We start from the raw sequence: 15591 nt of genomic DNA, 5'->3' as shown, positions 1-15591 counted from the left end.
GTGTACTTCCTCTGCTGATTGTAGAATTGCCTTGATTGCAGAGCTGTCCTTATCCCGGAAATTATCGATTTGCTTGAAGTGTAGAGTGAGTGCCTTAACGCGATTGATTTACGATCTGGCTTTAAGCACGAGCTCGTCAGGTAGCCGTGCGGGTGATTGTGCACGTTTTGACGTACGAGTGGATTTGACAGAACCTGTCTCGTCCACATCCGAGTGCACAGGTGATTGTCGTCCTGACGTAACAGGCACGTTGAGTGTAGGTGCGGATAGCACCGTTGACTTTTGACTTTGTGTCGATTTGACCGATTGCACGTCCGAATCTTTACACTCCGGATTGAGTGCCTCGAAATTTTCGTTATCGAACATGATTTGAAACGCAAAAAAATTGTATTATATAGATTGTACCAAAAATCAAAAGAAAAAAGTCAGAAAGAATTAACCGGAAAGCACAAAAGCCGCGGAGAACAAACGTGAGATGATCCGGCTCGAAGGACCAAAACTGTTTAATATTGAGGGTTCCGGATTGGGTGTTGCACCCCACGTTTATTAACATGAGGACTGATCACTTTACAGCAAATCAGCCCTCACTTTAATACACAACTTTTGCATTTTTACAATTAAATATGAACTTTATAAAAACTGTCTTACAAAATAGTTGATGAGATGATTTACAATTTTGATGAACGTGAAATGATGTGACCGATTGTCTCTGATTTTGATTCCAAAAAAATGTCGATGATTGAACTTATGCAATTGATGATTGAAAAAAGAAGAAGGGAAGAACCAAGCCACATTTTCCATTTATAGCGTGGCTAGAGTGTTGTAACTGTATAATAGTGTGACCAGAGTGTCGGCAATGCATTGGCAATCTTATAATAGTGTGGCTAGAGTATGGGCAATGCATTGGCAATCCGTAACACATTGTCAAGATTAAAAATTCCTGCATTACAAAGCATATAGAATTTTCTCCTTTTTATAATAATCAAATTAAGAAATTAATTGCTATTAATCATATGTGGCAAAAAAAATTAAAAAAAATTGATCATACATCCGGACATAGAACTTCTCTGGAATACAAATTAATTTCATCTCAAATTTATTATATTAAGGTGCTTCTGCAGGATTGGATTGGTAAGGCGCGAGCAGAGAGGTTCAATAAATTCCTTGAAACTATTACACCAAGACCTCATGCTTTTAGGAAAATTTATAGAGCGGCTAAGATGAAACCGAATGTTTTTTGTGATAAATTGTTGGTTAATAATGTGGAGATTTATGAGGATAAGGCAAAGGCCCTAGTGTTCAAGTCTTATTACGAAAGATTTATTCGGAGATAACTCCTAATTGTGCTTCAGTCAGTCGTGTGGAAAGAACCCTGGATGCGCATGATCGTATTCTTGGTGGTAATATTGTTGATTTTTCTCCACGTCTTACATCGCTTGATCCTCCAACGAATACTAAAAGCTTTTGATAAATAAATATATTTTAAAAGACACAATTATTTCACTGAATTCAAAGCCATCTGCAGGACCAGATGGCATTTCGAATTCTTTAATTAAAAAACTGCCAGAAAATGCTATCAAATTTATACTTATTATATTCAATAATTGCTTAAATAATGGATATTTTCCGTTAAAATGGAAAGTTGCCAAGATAATACCTTTAAAAAAAATCGTAATTCTGTTGAGGCAAAAGAATTTAGACCTATTTCCTTACTATCAAACATTGGTAAGCTACTTGAAAAAATAATTCATTCCAAAATTCATGACTTGCACTCGGAAAAGTTTATTCCGTCTTATCAGTTTGGTTTCCAAAAAGCACATTCCACGCAACATGCACTTTTTAAGTTCTCCAATGATGTATTGGTAAATTTAAGGAATAAACTTTGTACTGTAGCAGTATCAATAGATATCGAAAAAGCATTCGATCGTGTTTATCATAGAGGGTAAAAATAAGCTTGTTCAGATTGGTTTTGATCATGGTATTATTAAGATTATTTTAAGGTTTTTGCCAGATAGGAAATTTTTTGTGCTTACTAATGATTGTTCCTCGGCTCTTGGAGTTTGCAATTGTGGAGTTCCACAAGGCTCTATTCTAGCTCCTTTGCTTTACAATACGTTTTCATGCCTTATCAATGATAATGAAAAATACAAGTTTAAGCACAAGAACCAAAATTTTGATTTATAAAGTCCAGTCTTAATGTACGCTTTGCCGATTTGGTTTCATTTTTCGCCTTCTTTGATGAAAAAAATTGAAATATTTGAACGCAAAATTATAAGATTTTGTTTAAACAAAAACTTCATTCACTTTAAAAAGAGATACTCAAATAAATATATCTATTCAAATTCTAAAGTACTCCCTTTTAAGAAATATGCAATAAGAGCAATATTAAGGTTTTTCGACCATGTTCGGAATTGTGACAATCCATTGATTTCTGATGGTATCTTGTCGCAGTCGAGTCATACTTGGGTCAACAGCAAGTATTTGTCTCCACTTGGTATTAGTAAAGAAAATATAATAAATGATGTTAATCATCCAGAAGCCTTCCGCTCAAACTTTTATGTAAAATCAACTCCTGTTTCGCACAGGGGCTAGTTTAAGCATAAGCTTTATTTGCTATTATAGCTTGTAAGATTTCTTTTTAATTAGTTTTAAGTTGGTTTTAAGACTGAGTCGTAGCCCTCAGAATACATTTAAAAATGTCGGGAGCAAGCATTTATTGTAATTTTTTTTTCCTTTAGATTAAGATCTGTTTTCGGAAACTTTTGTTTAAGATAAAATATGTATAGTCTTAAGTTATAACTGTCTACTTTTCTAAATAATTTGTATTTTTGTTACTTTTTGGTCTCAATAAATGAAATTTGAATTTGGGGTATCGCTGGAAATTTGCAAGCAACGAGTACTTGTCTTTTGTAAATTGTTTTTGTAATATTTTTTGGTAGTGTGTTTCGATACACGAATTGCACATCCAAACAGGTAGTTAATATTATATTATTGTATGTTATAGCTTCATGTAGTTGAAGTTAGTTCACGTATGTACATACATATGTACCATACGATTATGTATGCATATAAATATGTACATACAATATATTAAAATGGAAGAATTTGCAATATTAGAAGAATAATGTGCTTATATATAAGTATGTACGTTTTAATTATATATGTATATATTTGGTTTTCTTTTTGTTTCGTATTTTCCGCTTTTGCTTAGGGTTTGAGCGATCCTGCTTGTAGCTTTTTTTTTTAAAGCCCAAGGGGTATCGCTAGAATTATCGCTAGTTATACTTGACTTAGGAAAATTTTTTATTTTATTTTATTTTATTTATTTTTTTCGAAAATTATATAACGGGGTGTCTAACGACACCAGCTAAGCAAAGGCGGGTACTGTACTTTTTTTCAGTTATTATTATTTTTTATGTAGATATATATATACATATGTATATCGAACTGTTAAGAACAGTTAAGTGTGTCTCGAAATACCATCCAAACTGTACTTAACATACATACATATATATGTGCGTAATAATTAAATTTATATATTTTTATATATACATATATCAAATTAATACAATATATGGAACGGACTCACATTATTTTCCGCCAGGGGTTTTGGGTTTTTTTTTCTTATCCCCTTTTCCGTCCCTGTTTGTTCTTCTGTTAATTTTTATAAATGTGTATGTATGTATGTCCAGCGCTGTCCCTTTTGATTAGGTTTCTTCCTCCTTTGTTGTTCGTCAGCGTTGTCTCCTGCGACTTATGTATATATGTTTGTTAATTTATCTGTGATTATAACGCGCCCGTTTTTGATTTTAGGTTTTTTTTCATATATATACTAGCTGACCCGGCAAACTTCGTTCTGCCCAAAATAGATTTTTTTTTCATTTCAAAAATTACACCGGTATTGGTTTTAATAGAATATGAACGATTTTTTCCTAATTTCATTGTGTATACTTTAACAAAATTTTTACAAATCTTTCTTTTGTAAACATTGAACGGTCAGGTTTTCGATATGATCCAAACATTCAATATATCGCATCTGTTCAAATCGGTCAGATGTCAGTAGTTTGTCAATATTGCAATGCAGTCAAATTTAAAAATGAACCACCAGGGTTATGTTGCGCCGGGGGAAAGACGATGCATTCCATGTATAATACCGAGGCATCTCCGAGTAAAGCAATGTTCTCGCGAACGGATCACTGGCGCAAGTTGCAAAGAAACTTGTTAAAGTGGTTGCTGGTGGTATTTCCGTTCGCTGTACTATGTTCTCTGCGTTGAAATAAACTCGCTGGCCATTCTCCAAATGAGCTGACAGATGCACAACAGTAGGATGGCGTTCATGAATTGCAAATGAAAATATTCTCCAGATTGCTTCATTGCAGTTCACATATCTGCCCATTTGAAATTTGCTAATTTCATCTCGTTCAACGCCAATAGCCGCCATATCGCTTCCTTTGGTGACATATTTGTAAACATACTTAATTAATTTTATTGAACTGCAATACTCAACATTTATATGTGTTTTGAATGCCTTAGACAAAATTGGCGAATATGGAACGATCCATGTGTTATCAACCACGAAATTCTTTTCTTTCAATTGAGTGATGAATGTTCTGCCATTGTCAGCGGGTGAGCCGATAGAGAGGGTATCCGTCTTTTCCAGTTTGAGTTTCCGAAATAAAAGCTCGGGGACAGCGTTTTTTGCATTTACTGTCCGACATACAAACCGAAGATGGATCGTGTTCTCCGCATGGCCCATGAACCATATTGGCCATCACCACTTCGTGCAACTCTGGATCTATTTCAACATCAGGAATTTCGGCGGAAATGATGTCATCAATTTGGTCAGGTGTAATTTTCTCCACCATCCAAAGAAGAATGTGTGCGTGGGGCAAACCTCTCTTCTGCCACTCCAATGAGTACATTCAGCATCGAACAGTGCCATATACACGTTGTTTCGTAATAAAGTCCATCAAACATCTGAGTTTTTGTTTAAACACGCGTGCTGTAACATCGTGGCGATCGCTTGGTGATTGACCGGGATGCAATAGATTCGTATTGTCTGGCCATTTTGGATTGCAAGTTAATGTAACAAACAAATCCGGCCGTCCATAATTGCACACGTAAGTCATCGCATCCTGGGAGTACTCATGCATGTGTCTAGGACTGCCAATGTATGTCGATGGCAAAATATAGAGTCGACCAATATCTGTAATATCCGCATCACCATTCATTGCATCTCTTAAGTGAATATACTCTTCAGATCGCAACTTCGACTGATTGTATTGCATGTAATTAAGACGTTCTGTCTCAACTTTAACATACATGTCAACTGCATACTGTTGAAATAACCGTCCATATCTCAGTAAATGGTTGTCATAGTTTTGGCGAATCATCATTCGATATGCGTAAAACTTCATTGAACTGACTTTTTTATTTGTCTCGACACCTAAAAGCTTAAATTACCTATATGAAGTAGCAAACAAAAATTTGCTTTCTTGTCTACTGTTTGAGGTGGTGATGAGTGAGAGACGAGGCTGCTGAGTTGATGTGAGTGCTGCTGGTCCAATGATGAGCCAGCCGAAAATTGAAAGTTGAGCAATTGAAGTGATTGATGGGTACCTGATGATGTTTGGTTTAATAATTCGATCTGCAAGCTTGATATGGTGTGGATTAGTCCATGGTTCAGATGACGTGCGTGATGATGGTGAACGGACAGTAAGAATTGGTAAAATCTGAGCAACGATTTGCACAGTTGTGTCAGAGTGACTTGCCTTGAGTATGAGGTCAGCTGACCCCTTTGATGTAATGACATTCTTACCGCCGATTCCCGTGATGGTAACTGATGAGTGGCGTCTTTTAATTGAAGCTTGCGTGATGAGATGTTCAGAGACGAGTGAAATTTCTGACCCAGAGTCGATCAGAATTCTAACGTTGATTTGCTGAATCGGCGTGATGATTAGTGCTTTTGCAGTAGCTAGTAAAGTGATTGCAGTTGATGAGTGCGTGGCGGAGTTGAGTGATGATTGAATTGAGTGGTTGGATTGCCATGAGTTATTGGAGGCTGCACAAACATCCTATTGTTGATTGTCAGTGAATTTGCGTGGCTCGATTTTAATTGTAGCAGCTGGCAAACTTGTTGCTGTAGCTGCTTCGTGCAACATTGAGTGGTGATTGCGATTGCAAATCTTGCACCGCGCAGAACTTTTGCACGATGCAAGGTTGTGTCTGCCAAACAGTTCTTGCAGATGCGTCGTTGGATAACTTCTTCATGACGATCTTGAGGTGACAGAGTGCGGAACTTTTGGCATGAAGTGATGAAGTGCGCTCCAAAGCAGCAATCACATTGATAACACGAGTCTTGCTGAGCTGGCTGAGTGGCAGTTTTGCGTGCGGTAGCGTGAAGTGAGTTTTTTGGTTTTTGCTGATTGATTGAGGTGCTGGCAGTTGATTGAGCTGACTCTGTGTTCTCGAGAGTGCGAGCCCGCTGACTGATAAAGTCCTTGAGTTGCGTGTAGGTTGGGTATGTCGCTTGATTGCTAACTGAAGATTCCCACAGTTCGCGAGTGCGGCTTGAGAGTTGCTTGATGGTGGAATAAACTACCAGACAATCCCAATTGTCTGTTGATTGGCCAATGAGTGCGAGTGCGTTGAGTGCTGAATCTACCCCAGAGATGAGTTGCTGCAGAAATTCGGCAGATTCTTTCTGTTTTTGAGTGGCTGAGTGTTCTTGCAGCAGATGTGCGAGTTGAGCGTCGATGAGAACTCGCTTGTTCCCGTAGCGCTCTTTGAGTGCTGTCCAGGCTGTTGAAAACGCAGTTTCAGTAACCGGGATGTGTGAGATGAGCTCGAGTGCTGGACCAGTAACGGCAACTCGCAAATAATGCAGTCGCTCAAGATCTGTGAGTGTTGAGTTGTTGATTACCATTGACTGGAAGAGAGTGCAGAACGAGGTCCAGTGCTGGTAACCACCATCAAAGTTCGGCAGCGGCAGCTTTGGTAACTTTGGCTGAAGCCGTACTGCTTCACGATATGATTGAGGTGCATGAGTGTCGATTGGCTGAAGACGGACTGCAGCGAGTTTGCGAATATCGCAGATGATGCTTGCTTCTTGTGTGTAAACATCATTCGCAAAATACTCGTGGTTGAGATGTACCACTGGCCAGGTAATTTCCAGAAACGAGTGCTCTTTGAGGAAAGCCCTGTGTACTTCCTCTGCTGATTGTAGAATTGCCTTGATTGCAGAGCTGTCCTTATCCCGGAAATTATCGATTTGCTTGAAGTGTAGAGTGAGTGCCTTAACGCGATTGATTTGCGATCTGGCTTTAAGCACGAGCTCGTCAGGTAGCCGTGCGGGTGATTGTGCACGTTTTGACGTACGAGTGGATTTGACAGAACCTGTCTCGTCCACATCCGAGTGCACAGGTGATTGTCGTCCTGACGTAACAGGCACGTTGAGTGTAGGTGCGGATAGCACCGTTGACTTTTGACTTTGTGTCGATTTGACCGATTGCACGTCCGAATCTTTACACTCCGGATTGAGTGCCTCGAAATTTTCGTTATCGGACATGATTTGAAACGCAAAAAAATTGTATTATATAGATTGTACCAAAAATCAAAAGTCACAAAGAATTAACCGGAAAGCACAAAAGCCGCGGAGAACAAACGTGAGATGATCCGGCTCGAAGGACCAAAACTGTTTAATATTGAGGGTTCCGGATTGGGTGTTGCACCCCACGTTTATTAACATGAGGACTGATCACTTTACAGCAAATCAGCCCTCACTTTAATACACAACTTTTGCATTTTTACAATTAAATATGAACTTTATAAAAACTGTCTTACAAAATAGTTGATGAGATGATTTACAATTTTGATGAACGTGAAATGATGTGACCGATTGTCTCTGATTTTGATTCCAAAAAAATGTCGATGATTGAACTTATGCAATTGATGATTGAAAAAAGAAGAAGGGAAGAACCAAGCCACATTTTCCATTTATAGCGTGGCTAGAGTGTTGTAACTGTATAATAGTGTGACCAGAGTGTCGGCAATGCATTGGCAATCTTATAATAGTGTGGCTAGAGTATGGGCAATGCATTGGCAATCCGTAACACATTGTCAAGATTAAAAATTCCTGCATTACAAAGCATATAGAATTTTCTCCTTTTTATAATAATCAAATTAAGAAATTAATTGCTATTAATCATATGTGGCAAAAAAAAATAAAAAAAATTGATCATACATCCGGACATAGAACTTCTCTGGAATACAAATTAATTTCATCTCAAATTTATTATATTAAGGTGCTTCTGCAGGATTGGATTGGTAAGGCGCGAGCAGAGAGGTTCAATAAATTCCTTGAAACTATTACACCAAGACCTCATGCTTTTAGGAAAATTTATAGAGCGGCTAAGATGAAACCGAATGTTTTTTGTGATAAATTGTTGGTTAATAATGTGGAGATTTATGAGGATAAGGCAAAGGCCCTAGTGTTCAAGTCTTATTACGAAAGATTTATTCGGAGATAACTCCTAATTGTGCTTCAGTCAGTCGTGTGGAAAGAACCCTGGATGCGCATGATCGTATTCTTGGTGGTAATATTGTTGATTTTTCTCCACGTCTTACATCGCTTGATCCTCCAACGAATACTAAAAGCTTTTGATAAATAAATATATTTTAAAAGACACAATTATTTCACTGAATTCAAAGCCATCTGCAGGACCAGATGGCATTTCGAATTCTTTAATTAAAAAACTGCCAGAAAATGCTATCAAATTTATACTTATTATATTCAATAATTGCTTAAATAATGGATATTTTCCGTTAAAATGGAAAGTTGCCAAGATAATACCTTTAAAAAAAATCGTAATTCTGTTGAGGCAAAAGAATTTAGACCTATTTCCTTACTATCAAACATTGGTAAGCTACTTGAAAAAATAATTCATTCCAAAATTCATGACTTGCACTCGGAAAAGTTTATTCCGTCTTATCAGTTTGGTTTCCAAAAAGCACATTCCACGCAACATGCACTTTTTAAGTTCTCCAATGATGTATTGGTAAATTTAAGGAATAAACTTTGTACTGTAGCAGTATCAATAGATATCGAAAAAGCATTCGATCGTGTTTATCATAGAGGGTAAAAATAAGCTTGTTCAGATTGGTTTTGATCATGGTATTATTAAGATTATTTTAAGGTTTTTGCCAGATAGGAAATTTTTTGTGCTTACTAATGATTGTTCCTCGGCTCTTGGAGTTTGCAATTGTGGAGTTCCACAAGGCTCTATTCTAGCTCCTTTGCTTTACAATACGTTTTCATGCCTTATCAATGATAATGAAAAATACAAGTTTAAGCACAAGAACCAAAATTTTGATTTATAAAGTCCAGTCTTAATGTACGCTTTGCCGATTTGGTTTCATTTTTCGCCTTCTTTGATGAAAAAAATTGAAATATTTGAACGCAAAATTATAAGATTTTGTTTAAACAAAAACTTCATTCACTTTAAAAAGAGATACTCAAATAAATATATCTATTCAAATTCTAAAGTACTCCCTTTTAAGAAATATGCAATAAGAGCAATATTAAGGTTTTTCGACCATGTTCGGAATTGTGACAATCCATTGATTTCTGATGGTATCTTGTCGCAGTCGAGTCATACTTGGGTCAACAGCAAGTATTTGTCTCCACTTGGTATTAGTAAAGAAAATATAATAAATGATGTTAATCATCCAGAAGCCTTCCGCTCAAACTTTTATGTAAAATCAACTCCTGTTTCGCACAGGGGCTAGTTTAAGCATAAGCTTTATTTGCTATTATAGCTTGTAAGATTTCTTTTTAATTAGTTTTAAGTTGGTTTTAAGACTGAGTCGTAGCCCTCAGAATACATTTAAAAATGTCGGGAGCAAGCATTTATTGTAATTTTTTTTTCCTTTAGATTAAGATCTGTTTTCGGAAACTTTTGTTTAAGATAAAATATGTATAGTCTTAAGTTATAACTGTCTACTTTTCTAAATAATTTGTATTTTTGTTACTTTTTGGTCTCAATAAATGAAATTTGAATTTGGGGTATCGCTGGAAATTTGCAAGCAACGAGTACTTGTCTTTTGTAAATTGTTTTTGTAATATTTTTTGGTAGTGTGTTTCGATACACGAATTGCACATCCAAACAGGTAGTTAATATTATATTATTGTATGTTATAGCTTCATGTAGTTGAAGTTAGTTCACGTATGTACATACATATGTACCATACGATTATGTATGCATATAAATATGTACATACAATATATTAAAATGGAAGAATTTGCAATATTAGAAGAATAATGTGCTTATATATAAGTATGTACGTTTTAATTATATATGTATATATTTGGTTTTCTTTTTGTTTCGTATTTTCCGCTTTTGCTTAGGGTTTGAGCGATCCTGCTTGTAGCTTTTTTTTTAAAGCCCAAGGGGTATCGCTAGAATTATCGCTAGTTATACTTGACTTAGGAAAATTTTTTATTTTATTTTATTTTATTTATTTTTTTCGAAAATTATATAACGGGGTGTCTAACGACACCAGCTAAGCAAAGGCGGGTACTGTACTTTTTTTCAGTTATTATTATTTTTTATGTAGATATATATATACATATGTATATCGAACTGTTAAGAACAGTTAAGTGTGTCTCGAAATACCATCCAAACTGTACTTAACATACATACATATATATGTGCGTAATAATTAAATTTATATATTTTTATATATACATATATCAAATTAATACAATATATGGAACGGACTCACATTATTTTCCGCCAGGGGTTTTGGGTTTTTTTTTCTTATCCCCTTTTCCGTCCCTGTTTGTTCTTCTGTTAATTTTTATAAATGTGTATGTATGTATGTCCAGCGCTGTCCCTTTTGATTAGGTTTCTTCCTCCTTTGTTGTTCGTCAGCGTTGTCTCCTGCGACTTATGTATATATGTTTGTTAATTTATCTGTGATTATAACGCGCCCGTTTTTGATTTTAGGTTTTTTTTCATATATATACTAGCTGACCCGGCAAACTTCGTTCTGCCCAAAATAGATTTTTTTTTCATTTCAAAAATTACACCGGTATTGGTTTTAATAGAATATGAACGATTTTTTCCTAATTTCATTGTGTATACTTTAACAAAATTTTTACAAATCTTTCTTTTGTAAACATTGAACGGTCAGGTTTTCGATATGATCCAAACATTCAATATATCGCATCTGTTCAAATCGGTCAGATGTCAGTAGTTTGTCAATATTGCAATGCAGTCAAATTTAAAAATGAACCACCAGGGTTATGTTGCGCCGGGGGAAAGACGATGCATTCCATGTATAATACCGAGGCATCTCCGAGTAAAGCAATGTTCTCGCGAACGGATCACTGGCGCAAGTTGCAAAGAAACTTGTTAAAGTGGTTGCTGGTGGTATTTCCGTTCGCTGTACTATGTTCTCTGCGTTGAAATAAACTCGCTGGCCATTCTCCAAATGAGCTGACAGATGCACAACAGTAGGATGGCGTTCATGAATTGCAAATGAAAATATTCTCCAGATTGCTTCATTGCAGTTCACATATCTGCCCATTTGAAATTTGCTAATTTCATCTCGTTCAACGCCAATAGCCGCCATATCGCTTCCTTTGGTGACATATTTGTAAACATACTTAATTAATTTTATTGAACTGCAATACTCAACATTTATATGTGTTTTGAATGCCTTAGACAAAATTGGCGAATATGGAACGATCCATGTGTTATCAACCACGAAATTCTTTTCTTTCAATTGAGTGATGAATGTTCTGCCATTGTCAGCGGGTGAGCCGATAGAGAGGGTATCCGTCTTTTCCAGTTTGAGTTTCCGAAATAAAAGCACGGGGACAGCGTTTTTTGCATTTACTGTCCGACATACAAACCGAAGATGGATCGTGTTCTCCGCATGGCCCATGAACCATATTGGCCATCACCACTTCGTGCAACTCTGGATCTATTTCAACATCAGGAATTTCGGCGGAAATGATGTCATCAATTTGGTCAGGTGTAATTTTCTCCACCATCCAAAGAAGAATGTGTGCGTGGGGCAAACCTCTCTTCTGCCACTCCAATGAGTACATTCAGCATCGAACAGTGCCATATACACGTTGTTTCGTAATAAAGTCCATCAAACATCTGAGTTTTTGTTTAAACACGCGTGCTGTAACATCGTGGCGATCGCTTGGTGATTGACCGGGATGCAATAGATTCGTATTGTCTGGCCATTTTGGATTGCAAGTTAATGTAACAAACAAATCCGGCCGTCCATAATTGCACACGTAAGTCATCGCATCCTGGGAGTACTCATGCATGTGTCTAGGACTGCCAATGTATGTCGATGGCAAAATATAGAGTCGACCAATATCTGTAATATCCGCATCACCATTCATTGCATCTCTTAAGTGAATATACTCTTCAGATCGCAACTTCGACTGATTGTATTGCATGTAATTAAGACGTTCTGTCTCAACTTTAACATACATGTCAACTGCATACTGTTGAAATAACCGTCCATATCTCAGTAAATGGTTGTCATAGTTTTGGCGAATCATCATTCGATATGCGTAAAACTTCATTGAACTGACTTTTTTATTTGTCTCGACACCTAAAAGCTTAAATTACCTATATGAAGTAGCAAACAAAAATTTTTTTTTACTAACCATTCACCGGATTTATCATTTTATATCCTAAATGATATCCGTCTTCTCTACGGCAGAACATGAGCGGATATTGCATTGCGTCGTAAGACCGATGTGTCTCACTTATCCGTTTTAGTGCGATTTGATTTCTACGTTTGATAACAATATCACGCGACTGCAAATTTTCTCCAACAACAACAATTGATATTTCGCTAACTGTAGGTACATTATATTGTCTTTCATGTGACCCTGTTGGTCTTTTGTCCGCTTGTATGATTATACTATGATCATCTGTTGGCATACGTTCCAACGAAATCGTAAACAGTTTAATGAGGCCATTGTGTTCGTGTAACATTTGCTGCAATTGTTCGATTATTTCTCTTTTCGTTGTATTGAAGATAGCACAACGCCGATTTACTTCATCATGTGAATCTCCCAGAAAGTAAATTTGGAGATATTTGTGTTCTTCATCTGGATGCGGCAACAGCGATCCAGCGAGATGAAACATTTGCCCATGAACGTGTATAATTGGAGGAAAGCTCTGTAGTTTCTGTCGAATATTGTTTGGCAAAAATACCTTAAACGTTGGATTGTAGTTTTGTTCATTTACAATTTGCTTTAAGAAATGGCTCGAGTGAGGAGATTCACCGTAAAGCAGCTGGAACAATGGCTGTGGTGGTGGAAGCAATTCTGGCAACGGTTCATTTTTAAATTTGACTGCATTGAAATATTGACAAACTACTGACATCTGACCGATTTGAACAGATGCGCTATATTGAATGTTTGGATCATATCGAAAACCTGCCCGTTCAAAGTTCACAAAAGAAAGATGTTGCCGCTGTTGTCGTCGAATAATCGCATGTTGTGATCTTACTTCATCACTTTGGCGAGCACGAACTTCCTTTCTTCTCGATCGTTGTTGCTGATTGTGAACTTCCCTTCTTCTCAATCGTTCTTGCTGATTGTATGTTTGGTTGACATCTTCTAACTGGTGCGTGCTACTCTCCAGCAGTCTATTTCGTGGTGATACCCTCTCAATAACACTTTCCCTTTGACGTGCTCTGCTATTTCGTGTTCTCCTTGCAGCCTGGGAACTCCGAGAAGTGTTACCATACGTACTGATTCTTGACATCGTAACAAATATCTAATTGGAAATGATCATTCATTTGCATAAAGTTCATATAAGGTTTTACGGACCAATAACTTACCTTTGAAAACTCCAAAAATGAATGAATTAAACTAAGGAAGCAGATCAATTGAATGATAAATTCCAATGTAAAGGGTGATTTTTTAAGAGCTTGATAACTTTTTTTTAAAAAAAAACGCATAAAATTTGCAAAATCTCATCGGTTCTTTATTTGAAACGTTAGATTGGTTCATGACATTTACTTTTTGAAGATAATTTCATTTAAATGTTGACCGCGGCTGCGTCTTAGGTGGTCCATTCGGAAAGTCCAATTTTGGGCAACTTTTTCGAGCATTTCGGCCGGAATAGCCCGAATTTCTTCGGAAATGTTGTCTTCCAAAGCTGGAATAGTTGCTGGCTTATTTCTGTAGACTTTAGACTTGACGTAGCCCCACAAAAAATAGTCTAAAGGCGTTAAATCGCATGATCTTGGTGGCCAACTTACGGGTCCATTTCTTGAGATGAATTTTTGTCCGAAGTTTTCCCTCAAAATGGCCATTGAATCGCGAGCTGTGTGGCATGTAGCGCCATCTTGTTGAAACCACATGTCAACCAAGTTCAGTTCTTCCATTTTTGGCAACAAAAAGTTTGTTAGCATCGAACGATAGCGATCGCCATTCACCGTAACGTTGCGTCCAACAGCATCTTTGGAAAAATACGGTCCAATGATTCCACCAGCGTACAAACCACACCAAACAGTGCATTTTTCGGGATGCATGGGCAGTTCTTGAACGGCTTCTGGTTGCTCTTCACCCCAAATGCGGCAATTTTGCTTATTTACGTAGCCATTCAACCAGAAATGAGCCTCATCGCTGAACAAAACACGCGCGCGAAACACATTTCGAACCGAACACTGATTTTGGTAATAAAATTCAATGATTTGCAAGCGTTGCTCGTTAGTAAGTCTATTCATGATGAAATGTCAAAGCATACTGAGCATCTTTCTCTTTGACACCATGTCTGAAATCCCACGTGATCTGTCAAATACTAATGCATGAAAATCTTAACCTCAAAAAAATCACCCGTTACATAAATCGGTATTCGCCAACACGCTAAATCACTTTCACTAAATAACTCACTTTTTAAAACAAAATATATCAATATATCAGTAAAGCAAGGCGCATTTTTATTGCCCTCTAAATTTTGCGTGTTCGATTGCAAAGCAAAATTGACGTTTAATTTAATTTGTGTTTGTTTCATAAAACTGCCATTTCCTTAAACCAAAAATAGCACGTAACACAACCAAAATTACCATATAACCGCTGCAGCAAGAACAACCAAAATGTCGTGCTAGGTGGAAAATGAGATAAATATATGGTGAATTAATTAAAGATTGTAAGGGAGGTACCACGTCCCCTTTTTTGATAACGCCAAGCTTTATGGGTGAGAATGGTGTTGTTTCCAATAGCTCTATACCAATTTTCATGTTCCTACCTTAAACACTTTTGAAGATATTCACCTTGAAAAGTTCAGTTTGTATGGGAGGTGTCACGCCCCCTTTTCCGATTATCCCTTCTTTTATGTGTAAGAAGGCTTTCGATACCATATAGGTCTATACCAATTTTCAGGTCCCTACCTTGAACCCTTCTTCCCTTCACAGATATTCTGCTTAAAAAATTTAGTTTGTATGGGAGGTACCACGCCCCCTTATTCGATAGCCCCCGGTTTTATAGGTGAGAGCGGTGTTGTTATCCTGTAGCTCTGTACCAATTTTCATGTTCCTACCTTAAAC

General features: G+C 36.9%; 1 protein-coding gene and 1 long non-coding RNA gene across 4 annotated transcripts in view; one reads left to right on the top strand and one right to left on the bottom strand.

Moving 5' to 3' along the window:
• The window catches only part of LOC125775757 (uncharacterized), a 164747-nt gene extending 149852 nt beyond the window's left edge, over window positions 1-14895 (bottom strand). Inside the window, exon 1 of the long non-coding RNA XR_007421365.1 lies at window positions 14868-14895. This is a non-coding gene — a long non-coding RNA (uncharacterized LOC125775757). The remainder of the gene's footprint in view (window positions 1-14867) is intronic.
• LOC125780337 (ionotropic receptor 75a) overlaps window positions 1-15591 on the top strand; it is a 1012909-nt gene that overhangs the window by 196409 nt on the left and 800909 nt on the right. The window lies entirely within an intron of this gene.

This window comes from Bactrocera dorsalis, chromosome 1, assembly GCF_023373825.1.
Source record: "Bactrocera dorsalis isolate Fly_Bdor chromosome 1, ASM2337382v1, whole genome shotgun sequence".
In the NCBI taxonomy this organism is placed as follows: Eukaryota; Metazoa; Arthropoda; class Insecta; order Diptera; family Tephritidae; genus Bactrocera; species Bactrocera dorsalis.
Note: the sequence above shows the minus strand (reverse complement) of the source record. Positions and strands in the feature narration are given on the sequence as shown.